The following is a 13,558-nucleotide window of genomic DNA, read 5'->3' on the forward strand; positions in this document are numbered from 1 at the left end:
GTAGTGAGTTTGAGACACCTCCAGAAGGAATCTGACAATTCATGTCACCCTGAAAGAGTGAAAATCGTGGTGAGCCTGAGTTACCTTCTACAGAGGGAACCTGACAATTCCTGTCACTCTGCAAGAGTAAAAATTGTGTTGAGCCTGAGTCATCTCAGAGAGAACCTGACAATTTCTGTCATCCTGCAATAGTGAAAATTACGGTGAGTTTGAGAAACCTCCAGAGAGAGCCTGACAATTCCTGTTCTCTGGAGGAGTGAAAAACGTGGTGAGCCAGAGTTACCTTCTACAGAGGGAACCTGACAATTCCTGTCACCCTCCAAGAGTGAAAATTGTGGTGAGTTTGAGTTACCTCCAGAAGGAATCTGACAATTCCTGTCTCATGGTGAGCCTGAGTCACCTCCTCCATAGAGAACTTGACAATTCCTGTCACCCTGCAATAGTGAAAATCATAGTGAGTTTGAGACACCTCTAGAAGGAATCTGACAATTCCTGTTCCCTGGAAGAGTGAAAATCATGGTGAGTTTGAGTTACCTTCTACAGACCTGACAATTCCTGTCACTCTGCAAGAATAAAAATTGTGTTGCGCCTGAGTCATCTCAGAGAGAACCTGACAATTCCTGTCCCCTGGAAGAGTGAAAATTGTGGTGAGCCCAACACATTCCAGAGGAGACTTGACAATTCCTGTTCCCTGCAATAGTGAAAATTATAGTGAGTTTGAGATACCTCTAGAAAGAATCTGACAATTCCTGTTCCCTGCAAGAGTGAAAATTGTGGTGAGCCCAACACATTCCAGAGGGAACTTGACAATTCCTGTCACCCTGCAATAGTGAAAATTGTGGTGAGTTTGAGAAACCTCCAGAAGGAACCTGACAATTCCTGTTCCCTGGAAGAGTGAAAATCGTGGTGAGCCAGAGTTACTTTCTACAAAGGGAACCTGACAATTCCTATCTTCTGCAAGAATAAAAATTGTGGTGAGCCTGAGTCATCTCAGAGGGAACCTGACAATTCCTGTCACCCTCCAAGAGTAAAAATTGTAGTGAGTTTGAGACATCTCCAGAAGGAATCTGACAATTCCTGTCTCATGGTGAGCCTGAGTCACCTCCTCCAGAGAGAACTTGACAATTCCTGTCACCCTGCAATAGTGAAAATTGTCGTGAGTTTGAGACACCTCCAGAAGGAATCTGACAATTCCTGTTCCCTGGAAGAGTGAAAATCGTGGTGAGCCTGAGTTACCTTCTACAGAGAGAACCTGACAATTCCTGTCACCCTGCAATAGTGAAAATTGTAGTGAGTTTGAGACACCTCCAGAAGGAATTTGACAATTCCTGTCCCCTGGATGAGTGAAAATCATGGTGACCCTGACATACCCCCAAACCAGCTCCCCATTTCCACCCCAAACCTTTGCCCCTGTTTGGCTGAGGCACAAAGCAGGAGCTGTGGCTGTGGGGAGCGTTGGGAGGCAGCAGGTGCAGAACCAGGGGCTGAGTTTGGGGCTGCCAGGGAGGGCTGGGCTGGGTGGCCACAAGGCAACCACGGAGGGTGGGAGCCCCTTCCTTTGCAGATGAGCACCTTGATGTGAGTTTTTTTCTCCTGCTGAGGTTGGGAGCCCCTTCCTCTGCAGATGAACACCTTGATGTGTTTTAATCCTGCTCCTTCCTCTGCAGATGAGCACCTTGATGTGAGTTGTTAATCCTGCTGGGGTTGGGAGCCCCTTCCTTTGCAGATGAACACCTTGATGTTTTAATCCTGCTGGGGTTGGGAGCCCCTTCCTCTGCAGATGAGCACCTTGATGTGTTTTAATCCTGCTGGGGTTTGGAACCCCTTCCTCTGCAGATGAGCACCTTGATGTGAGTTTTTCTCTGCTGGGGTTGGGAGCCCCTTCCTCTGCAGATGAACACCTTGATGTGAGTTTTTAATCCTGCTGGGGTTGGGAGCCCCTTCCTTTGCAGATGAGCACCTTGATGTGAGTTTTTAATCCTGCTGGAGTTGGGAGCCCCTTCCTCTGCAGATGAGCACCTTGGTGTGTTTTAATCCTGCTGGGGTTGGGAGCCCCTTCCTCTGCAGATGAGCACCTTGATGTGAGTTTTTCTCTGCTGGGGTTTGGAACCCCTTCCTCTGCAGATGAACACCTTGATGTGTTTTAATCCTGCTGGGGTTGGGAGCCCCTTCCTCTGCAGATGAGCACCTTGATGTGAGTTTTTTATCCTGCTGGGGTTGGGAGCCCTTTCCTTTGCAGATACCTTGATGTGTTTTAATTCTGCTGGGGTTGGGAGCCCCTTCCTCTGCAGATCCCTTGATGTGAGCTCCCCACCTGCCTGCAGCACAGCCCAGGGCCAGCAGCTGCAGAAACCACAGCCTGGGCTCCCTGTGCCTCGCTGAGAGCAGCTCTGTGCTGCTTGAAAACAAACCCAGCCTGGCCCCTTCCCACCCCAAACTCGCTGGGCAAACAGCAAACTGAGAGGAAGGGTGGGAATTGTTTCAGGAATGGACACCAAATCTCACCTGTGAATTTTTGCAGGTCAACACTCGGGTTTACCTTGATGCCTCGAGTTTGAAGTTTTTTCTGTTCTGCTTGGGTGTGATTTTCTGTTGTGTTGGGTGAAGACAGAACAATCCTATTCCAGCTCAGGACTCAAAGAAAATCTCTTCAAACTTCAAGCCCTAAGCACAGTGTGAAAAAGGAGTGTGGGCAAGCAAGCAAGGAGGATAAAACTTCAAGGTTTGAGGCTGTTAATTGGACTAAAACCTATAAAAAATGTGAGATCTCATGACCAAGCTCTTTTTGCTTCCGTCTTGGAGCCATCTGGGCAGTGCCAGGGTGTGGCAAAATATCAATTTTATTCCTTTTAACTGTGTCTTAACCTCTGTCCCAGCTCCTGTGGGCACCAAGGGTGCTGGCAGTGGCTCCCCTGAGCTCTGCTGGTTGAACAAAACGTTAAACTGCTGCAGCACCTGCCAGCTCAGGTGCCAGAGCTGCCGTTAGAGCCACCAGGAAAACTGGAGCAGAGCCAAGAACCAAGAGCTGGGCACTGCCAGGGCTGCAGAATCAACCAAGCTCCCCTTCCTCATCCACTGTGGATGATAAAATTCCTCCAAAGCATCTCCCCCTGGAACTTCTATAATAGATAAAGTTTCCTAGATATCAAGGTTGAGCCAAATTCCTTCAGGATTTGGTCACTCTCTAACACTTTGGAAGATAATTGGTTAAAATTCCTTTCTGAATTAATTTAATCTTGCCCAGCTCGCCTGAAATTAATTCTGCTGCATCTCCATCCTGGTTTATTCCTCACTACACTGAGATTTCTCTCCTCTATCAATTATAATCCTCAACTATTCCAGCAGCTTTTGAAATTTTGCCACATTTCACCTTCTTGGAATTATTTTTATGTCATGGCAGCAGGGCCACATATTGGAGCAGAGGATCTGATTTTCCCTGGGTTTTATTCATTAACAACACCAAAAATGCCATGGATTCTCTTTGATTCCCTCATTGATTCATTTCTGGATTCATTGATTCATTTCTGGAGTAAACAACAGCAAACTGAACATTCTCCCTGAATTTTTGCTGCATTTTTTATTTTTTTTTTTTATTTCTTGACCTTTGACAGGCACTGAGTGCCACATCCAGTCATTCCCTGACCACCCTTTCCATGAAGAAACTCATTCTGAATTTTTTATTAGCCCTGGTTTAGATCTGGTTTAACCCTGGTTTAGGCCTGAATTAACCCCGGTTTAGACCTGGTTTAGACCTGGTTTGGACCTGGTTTAGCCCCTTAGCTCCAAAATGAACCTTGATGAGGAAGTGAAAGGATGAAAACAGTGAAAGGATGAAATTAAAACAGTGAAATGATGAAATAAAACAGTGAAAGGATTAAATAAAACAATGAAAGGATTAAATAAAACAGTGAAAGGATAAAATCAAATCAGTGAAACCATGAAATAAAACAATGAAAGGATGAAATGAAATCAGTGAAAGGATGAAACTAAACAGTGAAAGGATGAAAACAATGAAAGGATGAAATAAAAGAGTGAAATGATGAAATGAAATCAGTGAAAGGATGAAATAATGAAAAGATGAAAGCAATAAAATGATAAATGAAATCAGTGAAATGATGAAATAAAACAGTGAAAGGATTAAATAAAACAGTGAAAGGATGAAAACAATGAAAGGATGAAAACAATAAAATGATAAAATGAAATCAGTGAAATGATGAAATAAAACAGTGAAAGGATGAAATGAAAACAGTGAAAAGGTGAAAACAGTGGAAGGATGGAATAAAACAGTGAAAGGATGAAAACATTGAAATGATGAAATGAAATCAGTGAAATGATGAAATAAAACAGTGAAAGGATGGAATAAAACAATGAAATGATGAAATGAAATCAGTGAAATGATGAAATAAAACAATGAAAGAATGAAAAGAATAAAATGATACAATGAAATCAGTGAAATTATGAAATAAAACAGTGAAATGATGAGAACAGTGAAAGGATGAAATGAAATCAGTGAAATGATGAAATAAAATCAGTGAAAGGATGAAATAAAACAATGAAAGAATGAAAACAATAAAATTATAAATGAAATCAGTGAAAGGATTAAATAAAACAGTGAAAGGATGAAATGAGAGAACAGTGAAATAAATGATTAAAGGAAAACAGTGAAAGAAAGGATGAAACAAAAACAGTGAAAGGAAGAAATCAGTGAAATGATTAAATAAAACAATGAAATGATGAAATGAAAACAGTGAAAGGATGAAATAAAACAGCAAAAGGATGAATGGCAGAGGAGATTCTCTCCAGGAATAAATGGGAAATATTTCCCTGGCAAAACCTCTCCTTCCATGGGGACAAATCAGGACTCGGAGGTTTCAGGATTTTGGTGTTTCAGACACAGGGAGCTGAGGGATCTGATAAAGATTTCCATCAAATCAAACCCTGCAGGATGAAACACGACCTCAAGGAGTGGATGAAGCCATTAGGAAGTCTGGGCAGGTTTAAGAGCTCGCTGGTGTGGAAAAAAAAAAAGGGGGAGTTTGGTATTTTCAAACGTTTCTACATCACTCACGGCACTCCCCAGGGGCTGCAGCGTGCTAAAAATAAAACACTCAGCAACTGAGAGCATTCTCAGGTGCTCTGAGCTGGAAAAAAAGGAGAAAAAACCACGAGAAAAGAATGGATGGGGTCGGTTTGGATGTGAAAAATTCACCTGGAGAGGAGTGAGCAGAGCTCTCATCTCACTGGGGGGAAATGATGATTTAGAGAAAACAGCTCAGCTCTGTGCCTTTGTTTCCTGGCAGAAAAATGAAAATCAGGGAGAGTTTGTTTTCTAAGAGGTGATGTGGGTTTGTTCTGCCCCCTCTTTGTGTGTTCAGATAAAAGTCAGGGTTTGGATGTGAAAAATTCACCTGGTGAGGAGTGAGCAGAGCTCTCATCTCACTGGGGGGAAATGATGATTTAGAGAAAACAGCTCAGCTCTGTGCCTTTGTTTCCTGGCAGAAAAATGAAAATCAGGGAGAGTTTGTTTTCTCTCTCTAAGAGGCAGTTTGGGTTTGTTCTGCCCCCTCTTTGTGTGTTCAGATAAAGTCAGGACACAAAGGCTGGGCCGGGCCTGGGCCAAGTTCAAGCTCAAAAAACAAAACTCAGCTCCAAGGCCGAGAGGTTCCGTGGTGCTCAGGGCCGGTCAGGAAATCACAACATGGAATCGCTTTTTGGGATTTTGGTAAAGGAGAAAATGCTGCTCAGAAGGGAGAGCAAACACAGAGAGGAACACAGAGCTGGAGGGAGCAGAGATAGCCTGAAATATCCAGTTGGGAGGGCAATTATTTATTTTTTATTTATTATTTTTTGTTTGTTAATTATTTTTTATTTATTTTTCTTTTTTTTAATTTTTAATTTTTATTTATTATTTTAAATTTATTATTTTTTATTATTTTATTTATTATTTTTCTCTATTATTTTTATTTATTATTTTTCTTTATTTATTTTAAATTTATTATTTTTCTTTATTATTTTATTTATTATTTTTATTTATTATTTTTATTTATTATTTTTATTTATTTTAAATTTATTATTTTAATTCATGATTTTTAGCTATTTTTATGGAGTTTTCTGTGTTTTATTTTTAATTTATTATTTATTAATTTTTATTTTATTTTAGTTATTTAGTTATTATTTTATTTATTCGTTTTATTATATATATTATATATATTTATTTTTAATTTTAATTTTTATTCATTAATTTATTTTATTTATTATTTATTATTTTTATTTATTATTTTTATTTATTATTTTTATTATATTTCTTTTTTAAATTTTTTAAAATTTTTATTTTTATTCATTATTTTTATTCATTATTTCTATTTATTAATTTATTTATTATTCATTATTTATTATTTTATTTCTTTTTATTTATTATTTTATTTATTCTTTTTATATTTATTTTTTAAAATTTATTTTTAATTATTATTTTTATTCATTATTTATATTCATTATTTCTATTTATTATTTATTATTTTATTTTTATTATATTTATTTTTTAATTTTTAAAAATTTTTAATTTTATTCATTATTTTATTCATTATTTTTATTAATTGTTTTTATTCATTATTTTCATTATTATTTATTATTTAATTTTTTTTTTCTTTATCATTATTCATTTTTAAACTCACCTCCCTTTCCAAGCCATCTCCAGAACCCTCCACCACCAGAGCTGAGCAGAAAAAATTCTCCCCAATCCAGCACTGCCTCACCATCCCTTTACCCCCTCAAAAACCCAATTTTATTTCCACCTTTTTTTCCACTCCCTTTCATTTCCACCTTTCTACTCTACAATCAAACCCCAATTAATTTTTTTTTGTCACGCTCTGGAACGATTCTCCCCAAAGTGTTTCTTTCTCTTTCTCCTGGGCCGTGTGGAACATTCCCAAAACCCATAAAATTTATGAATTTACAGCTCCCAACATGGTTGGGGATGGAAATGAGCTCGATTCTTTTCGCTTGGGATGTTTGGATCTCGCCCAATGACCGTTTGTCCTTCCCTCTGCTGCTGACAAACAACTTCTGAAATGTTTGTTCTGTTTTTCCCACCTCCCAAACCACATCATCATCTCCACCTCCAGCTCATTTTGCCGTTTTTTCCTTGATCGTTTTCCACCTTCTCTGGGTTCAAATTCCTTTCTGAGTGAATTTAATCCTGAAATTAATTCTGCTGCATCTCCAGCCTGGTTTATTCCTCACTACACTGAGATTTTTCTCTTCTATCAATTATGATCCTCAACTATTCCAGCAACTTTTGAAGTTTTGCCACATTTCACCTTCTTGGAATTATTTTTATGTCATGGCAGCAGAGCCACAAGCACAGGATCTGATTTTCCCTGGATTTTGTTAGTTAACAACACCAAAAATGCCATGGATTCTCTTTGATTCCCTCATTGATTCATTTCTGGATTCATTGATTCATTTCTGGAATAAACAACAGCAAATTGAACATTCTCCCTGAATTTTTGCTGCATTTTTTAAATTTTTTTTTTTAATTTCTTGACCTTTGACTGGCACTGAGTGCCACATCCAGTCATTCCCTGACCACCCTTTCCATGAAGAAACTCATTCTGAATTTTTATTGCCTTTTTTTTATAATTCTTTGTATTTTCTTGACCTTTGACTGGCCCTGAGTGCCACACTCAGTCATTCCCTGACCACCCTTTCCATGAAGAAACTCATTCTGAAGTTTTATTACCTTTTTTAAAAATTTTTTTTAATTTCTTGAACTTTGCTCACTCTCTCATGGGGTGGAAGCTCCAGCCCCTCACAGGGCAGGAGCTGGATCAAAAGGGAGAATGAAGAAATCTGAACATCCCAACTTCTCCCAGTGCAGAACTTTCAACATCCCAACTTCTCCCAGTGCAGAATTCTCAACATCCCAATCTCTCCCAGTGCTCACCAGTGCAGAACTCTCAACATCCCACTCTCTCCCAGTATAAAACTCAACATCCCACCCTGTCCTAGTACAGAACACACCATCCCACCCTCTCCCAGTGCAGAATTCAACATCCCACCCTCTCCCAGTGAAAACTCTCAACATCCCACCCTCTCCCAGTGCAGAATTCTCAACATCCCACCCTGTCCCAGTGCCCACCAGTGCAGAATTCTCAACATCCCAACCTCTCCCAGTTCAGGACTCAACATCCCAACCTCTCCCAGTGCTCACCAGTACAGAACTCAACATCCCAATCTCTCCCAGTGTTCACCAGTGCAGAATTCTCAACATCCCAACATCTCCCAGTGCTCCCCAGTTCAGAATTCTCAACATCCCACCCTGTCCCAGTACAGAACTCAACATCCCAATCTCTCCCAGTGCAGAACTCAACATCCCAATCTCTCCCAGTATAAAACTCATCATCCCACCCTCTCCCAGTATAAAACTCAACATCCCACCCTCTCCCAGTATAAAACTCAACATCCCAATCTCTCCCAGTACAGAACTCAACATCCCACCCTGTCCCAGTGCAGAATTCATCATCCCACCCTGTCCCAGCATAAAACTCAACATCCCACCCACTCTCAGTATAAAACTCAACATCCCAATCTCTCCCAGTTCAGAATTCAACATCCCAACCTGTCCCAGTGCTCACCAGTAAAAACTCTCAACATCCCACCCTCTCCCAGTACAAAACTCAACATCCCACCCTGTCCCAGTGCAGAACTCAACATCCCACCCTCTCCCAGCACAGAAATCTCAACATCCCACCCTCTCCCAGTGCAGAACTCATCATCCCACCCTCTCCCAGTGAAAACTCTCAACATCCCACCCTGTCCCAGTACAGAATTCAACATCCCAATCTCTCCCAGTGCAGAACTCAACATCCCAATCTCTCCCAGTGCAGAACTCAACATCCCAATCTCTCCCAGTGCTCCCCAGTGCCTCTCCCAGTATAAAACCCAACATCCCACCCCTGACCCAGTTCAGAACTCATCATCCCAATCTCTCCCAGTATAGAACTCAACATCCCAATCTCTCCCAGTACAGAACTCAACATCCCACCCTCTTCCAGTGCAGAATTCTCAACATCCCAAACTCTCCCAGTTCAGAACTCAACATCCCACCTTGTCCCAGTGTTCACCAGTAAAAACTCTCAACATCCCACCCTCTCTCAGTGAAAGCTCTCAACATCCCACCCTGTCCCAGTGCTCAGCAGCGAAGAATTCCCAACATCCCAACTTCTCCCAGTGTTCACCAGTGCAGAATTCTCAACATCCCACCCTGTCCCAGTACAGAACTCAACATCCCACCCTGTCCCAGTACAGACAGTGCTCCCCAGTGCCTCTCCCAGTATAAAACTCAACATCCCACCCTGTCCCAGTATAAAACTCAACATCCCACCCTCTCCCAGTACAGAACTCTCAACATCCCAATCTCTCCCAGTACAGAACTCATCATCCCAATCTCTCCCAGTGCTCCCCAGTGCCTCTTCCAGTACAGAACTCATCATCCCCCCCTGTCCCAGTATAAAACTCATCATCCCAATCTCTCCCAGTGCTCCCCAGTGCCTCTCCCAGTATAAAACCCAACATCCCACCCTGTCCCAGTACAGAACTCATCATCCCACCCTCTCCCAGTTCAGAACTCATCATCCCCCCCGTCCCCCAGTTGATTCCAGCTCTCCCTGCCCCACTGAGCCCCTGATGCTCTGAACTCCCCAGCCCGGCTGAGCAGTGAATTCCCCCGGGCTTATCGAGCCATCAGAGCAGTTTTAGACAGTTGGGTGTCCCTGGGGTGTTGATTGCAGGCGAGGTTTGCTCTGGGAGATAAGAGCAGCCAGGGGAGGCCGTTGGTGTCCCACCCTGGCTACGTGGTCATGAACTGAACTCTTGGCTGTCACCTCTGCTCTGCTTCCCTGTTCCTCTCCTGTTGATTGAGGCTCTGCAGCGACCTCTGTAAAAAAAAATATTAAAAGGCAAAAAAAAAAATTTTAAAAAATTAAAAGGTAAAAAATATTAAAAGGAAAAAAATCAAAAGGCAAAAAAAACTTTAAATTAAAAGGTAAAAATATATTTAAAATTAAAAGGAAAAAAAATTAAAAGGCAAAAAAATTAAAAGGAAAAAAAATAAAAGGAAAAAAAATTAAATTAAAAAGGTAAAAAATATTTAAAATTAAAAGAAATAAATTAAAAGGAAAAAAAATATTTAAAATTAAAAGGAAAAAATTAAAAGGCAAAAAAATTAAAAAGAAAAAAATTAAAAATTAAAAGGTTAAAAAAATTAAAAGGAAAAAAATTAAAAGGAAAAAGAAAATTTAAATTAAAAGGCAAAAAAATATTTAAAATTAAAAGGAAAAAATTAAAAGGCAAAAAAAATTAAAAGAAAAAAAGAAATTTTAAAAAGTTAAAAGGCAAAAAAAATTAAAAGGAAAAAAAATTAAAAGGCAAAAAAAAATTTAAATTAAAAGGCAAAAAAATATTTACAATTAAAAGGAAAAATATTGAAAGGCAAAAAAAATTAAAAAGAAAAAAATTAAAAATTAAAAGGCAAAAAAAATTAAAAGGAAAAAAATAAATTTTAAAAAAATAAAAGGCAAAAAAAAATTAAAAGGAAAAAAAATTTATAAAATTAAAAGGCAAAAGAAATTAAAAGGCAAAAAAATTATAAAAATTATAAAAAAAAAAATCTAAAAATGGTGCAAAAATCCGAAAGTGATGCAAAAAAATTCAAAAGTGGTGCAAAAAAATCCAAAAGTGGTGCAAAAAAAATCCAAAAGTGGTGCAGTGTCATTTGTGGGAAGCCTCTGCCATCTGCTGGCACCTGCAGCAATTCCTGTGCTTGGGAGAGACTTTCAGGGAGCAGGAGGGGAAAAGGAGCAACTTTGAAGTTTTCCTAGGAAAAATACTCACCTGTTTTGAATCTTGAGGTCACAGAAAGTTGGGAGGGATTTTAAAAAATCAACATTTTTGCCGTGGTTCCACCAGGCAAATCATCCAGCTTGGCCTTGGATTTTTTTTGGGTGAGTTGTCCAGTGCCTCAGCACCTTGGTAGCAAATTATTCTCTCCACAAAAAGCCAAATTTCCCCAGGGATTTGTACAAAATCTGTCTGCAAGCACCAATGTAAATTTAAATTTAAATTTTGGTTTTGCCCATCAGAGTTTTCAATACTCATCTGCAGAGCAATGGGAGCTGAAAAGGTGCAATAAAAACTGAAAATTCCTCCTCATTCCCTCTCTTCTTTCTCCTCACCTGTACCTGAATGGCAGCAAGGAAGTTGGAGACAATGAACAGGAAAAAATTCAGATGTTCAGCCAGCACTCCAACCCTGGCAGGGAAATTCTGCAGCCACACCTCTGATTATTTTTTACTTTTACACAGAAAGTTTAAAGCGACATTTCCAGGTTCTGTGTTCCCTGCTCCATCCTGCAGCTCACTCTGCTGGTTCAGAGCCCCTTCCCAGCTGAAGGAACTTTAAAACAAACAGGATTTTTTTTTTTTTCTGGGCAAATAAACCAGGATTTCCTTTCAATCAGCCCAGAATTCGATCAGCACTATTTGATGTGACAGAATGTTTTGAAGCCAAGGACTGTTGTCAAACCACCAACAAAAATATTTGTGTTTTTTTTTTTTTTCCTCTGCATCTTATTGCAGCTCTTTTGCTTTTCCTTCCCACCATTTATCTTTCAGCCTGTGCTTCCTGTTTGGCTGCTGCTCGCTGCTTTTCTCATTTGCTGTTATTTTTGACTTCCATCCAAGCTTTGTATGATATTAATAGCTGTTGCACAGAACTGTAATCATCCTCAAACCAGCCCTAATATTAGCAGAAGTAGCCAAGAGTTGTTGTCAAGGCCTGAGGGATTTGAGAAGAGAATTTTCTCCTCCATCCTGGCAGTTCTGCCCCAACCCAGGGAGCCAAAATCTTTGCCCAGCCCCATCCTGGCCACTTCAGGAAGCAGCTTGGTCAAGCTCAGCTGCACAGAAAAGATGCTGAAAGATGTGAAGGAATGAAGAATTAGATGTTATTGGTTGTCTAATTAATGCTTCAGCCTAATCAAGACACAGCAATCACTCATTGTTCACCCAGCAAATTACTCATTTTCTTTTAAAGAAATTAAAAAAAATAAAAGAAAAACAAACCCAGAGGATAAAAGCATCTCCCCTGCTCCTCCAGCAATAAATTCTCCTCCTTCCTTTACACTGCTGCAGTGACTCATCAGCATCCTGAGGGGGAAATTGTGAGAGGTTTTTGCTTCTTTGCTGGGAGGAATATGATTCTAAGGCTGCTGGTTTAGAGTTTACTTGAGGCTACTTTTTAATTTTTTTTTTACTATTCTCTCTAGTGGAATCTTTCTTCCCCTGTTACATCCAGGCAGAACATGTCCTGCATTTTATCTTTTTTTCTGTCAAAACCTCCATGGTCACCAAAGGATTCCCTGAGCTCAGCACCCCCTGCTCTGGCAGCAGGAAGGATTTGGGATTTACCCCAAACTCCAAATAAAATTCCATCCCTTTTTTTTTTTTTTTGCTGGGTGAAGGCAGAAAAAAATCCCAGCCAAGCTGCCAGGGCACATCCACATGAGGAAAATTCACAGAGATAACAGTGACACATTTTTCATTCTGATGGATCCTCCACCTTCCACCAGAGATTCCCTAAAATCTGAAACATTTTTTAGGCAGGGAGGGCTCCAGGGGGGAGTTCAGAGCCTGCTGTTCTGACCCTGGTGTCATTTTTTGAGGAGCACAATGAGGAAGAGGAGCAGCCAGCATCCAGTTTTGATCATCTTTGATTATCTATGGAATTATTGGATTCATCACCTTCAGGAGGTTGGAATCTGCCTGGAATGAGCTCAGCAGCTCTGCCCAACTCCTTGGGATGAAAAACTGGTCCTTCCTTGTTCTCAGAGCCCAGAAAAGGCAAAAAAAGAGCTTCAACGTGGCCTTGATCTTTCCAAACTGGCCTTGGAATTGTTCTTTATTCCTCCTGGAGTTTCTCCTGATGTTACAAGCAAAGCCATAATCCAAGTTGGAAAGAACTGTGGATGAGCAGCCAAATAATTACAGAGCCAAAATATATTTGGCCAGGCTACTTGGACAAGTAGATAGAGGGAAAAAAAAAATAAAAATCAATTGGTTTGGTGGGAGAATGTGAAGAGAAAAGCTCTGACCCTGAGGTCCTCAAACAATCAGTTGTGTTCTGGTAGACAAAGCAAACCCTGGAGCAGGATCTGGGTTATTTTCTGTACCAGGTTTTGGGCAGTTGTTGTAGGGATTAGAGGAAATGAGGAAGACAAGAAAAATGGAAGAGTTGATTGGTGTGAGAGAGCTGGCATGGGAAGAGGAGATCTCCAGGAGAAAATCAACACCCTGAGCTCCAGATGCTGCCAAGTCCTGAATCTCTTCTGGGGGAAATTCTTCTGCTGGGGGAGATCCAAGGAGAGGAAAAGCCAAGTTCACTTCACCCCCCAGACCTCACACCCAAGGAGAAAGAGAAACCACAGGATAATTTCACCTCCCACAACAGTGGGGACCAAACCTGGCATCCTCCTTTGTGAAAACACACAGCACAATTAAAAACC

General features: G+C 40.3%; 1 pseudogene; it reads left to right on the forward strand.

Annotated features, from left to right (window-relative positions):
• Positions 1–7,022: 7,022 nt before the first annotated feature.
• Positions 7,023–13,553, forward strand: LOC117008952 (annotated as a pseudogene).
• The last annotated feature ends 5 nt before the right edge of the window (positions 13,554–13,558 follow it).

The sequence above is a fragment of the Catharus ustulatus genome, chromosome 31, assembly GCF_009819885.2.
Source record: "Catharus ustulatus isolate bCatUst1 chromosome 31, bCatUst1.pri.v2, whole genome shotgun sequence".
Lineage (NCBI taxonomy): Eukaryota > Metazoa > Chordata > Aves > Passeriformes > Turdidae > Catharus > Catharus ustulatus.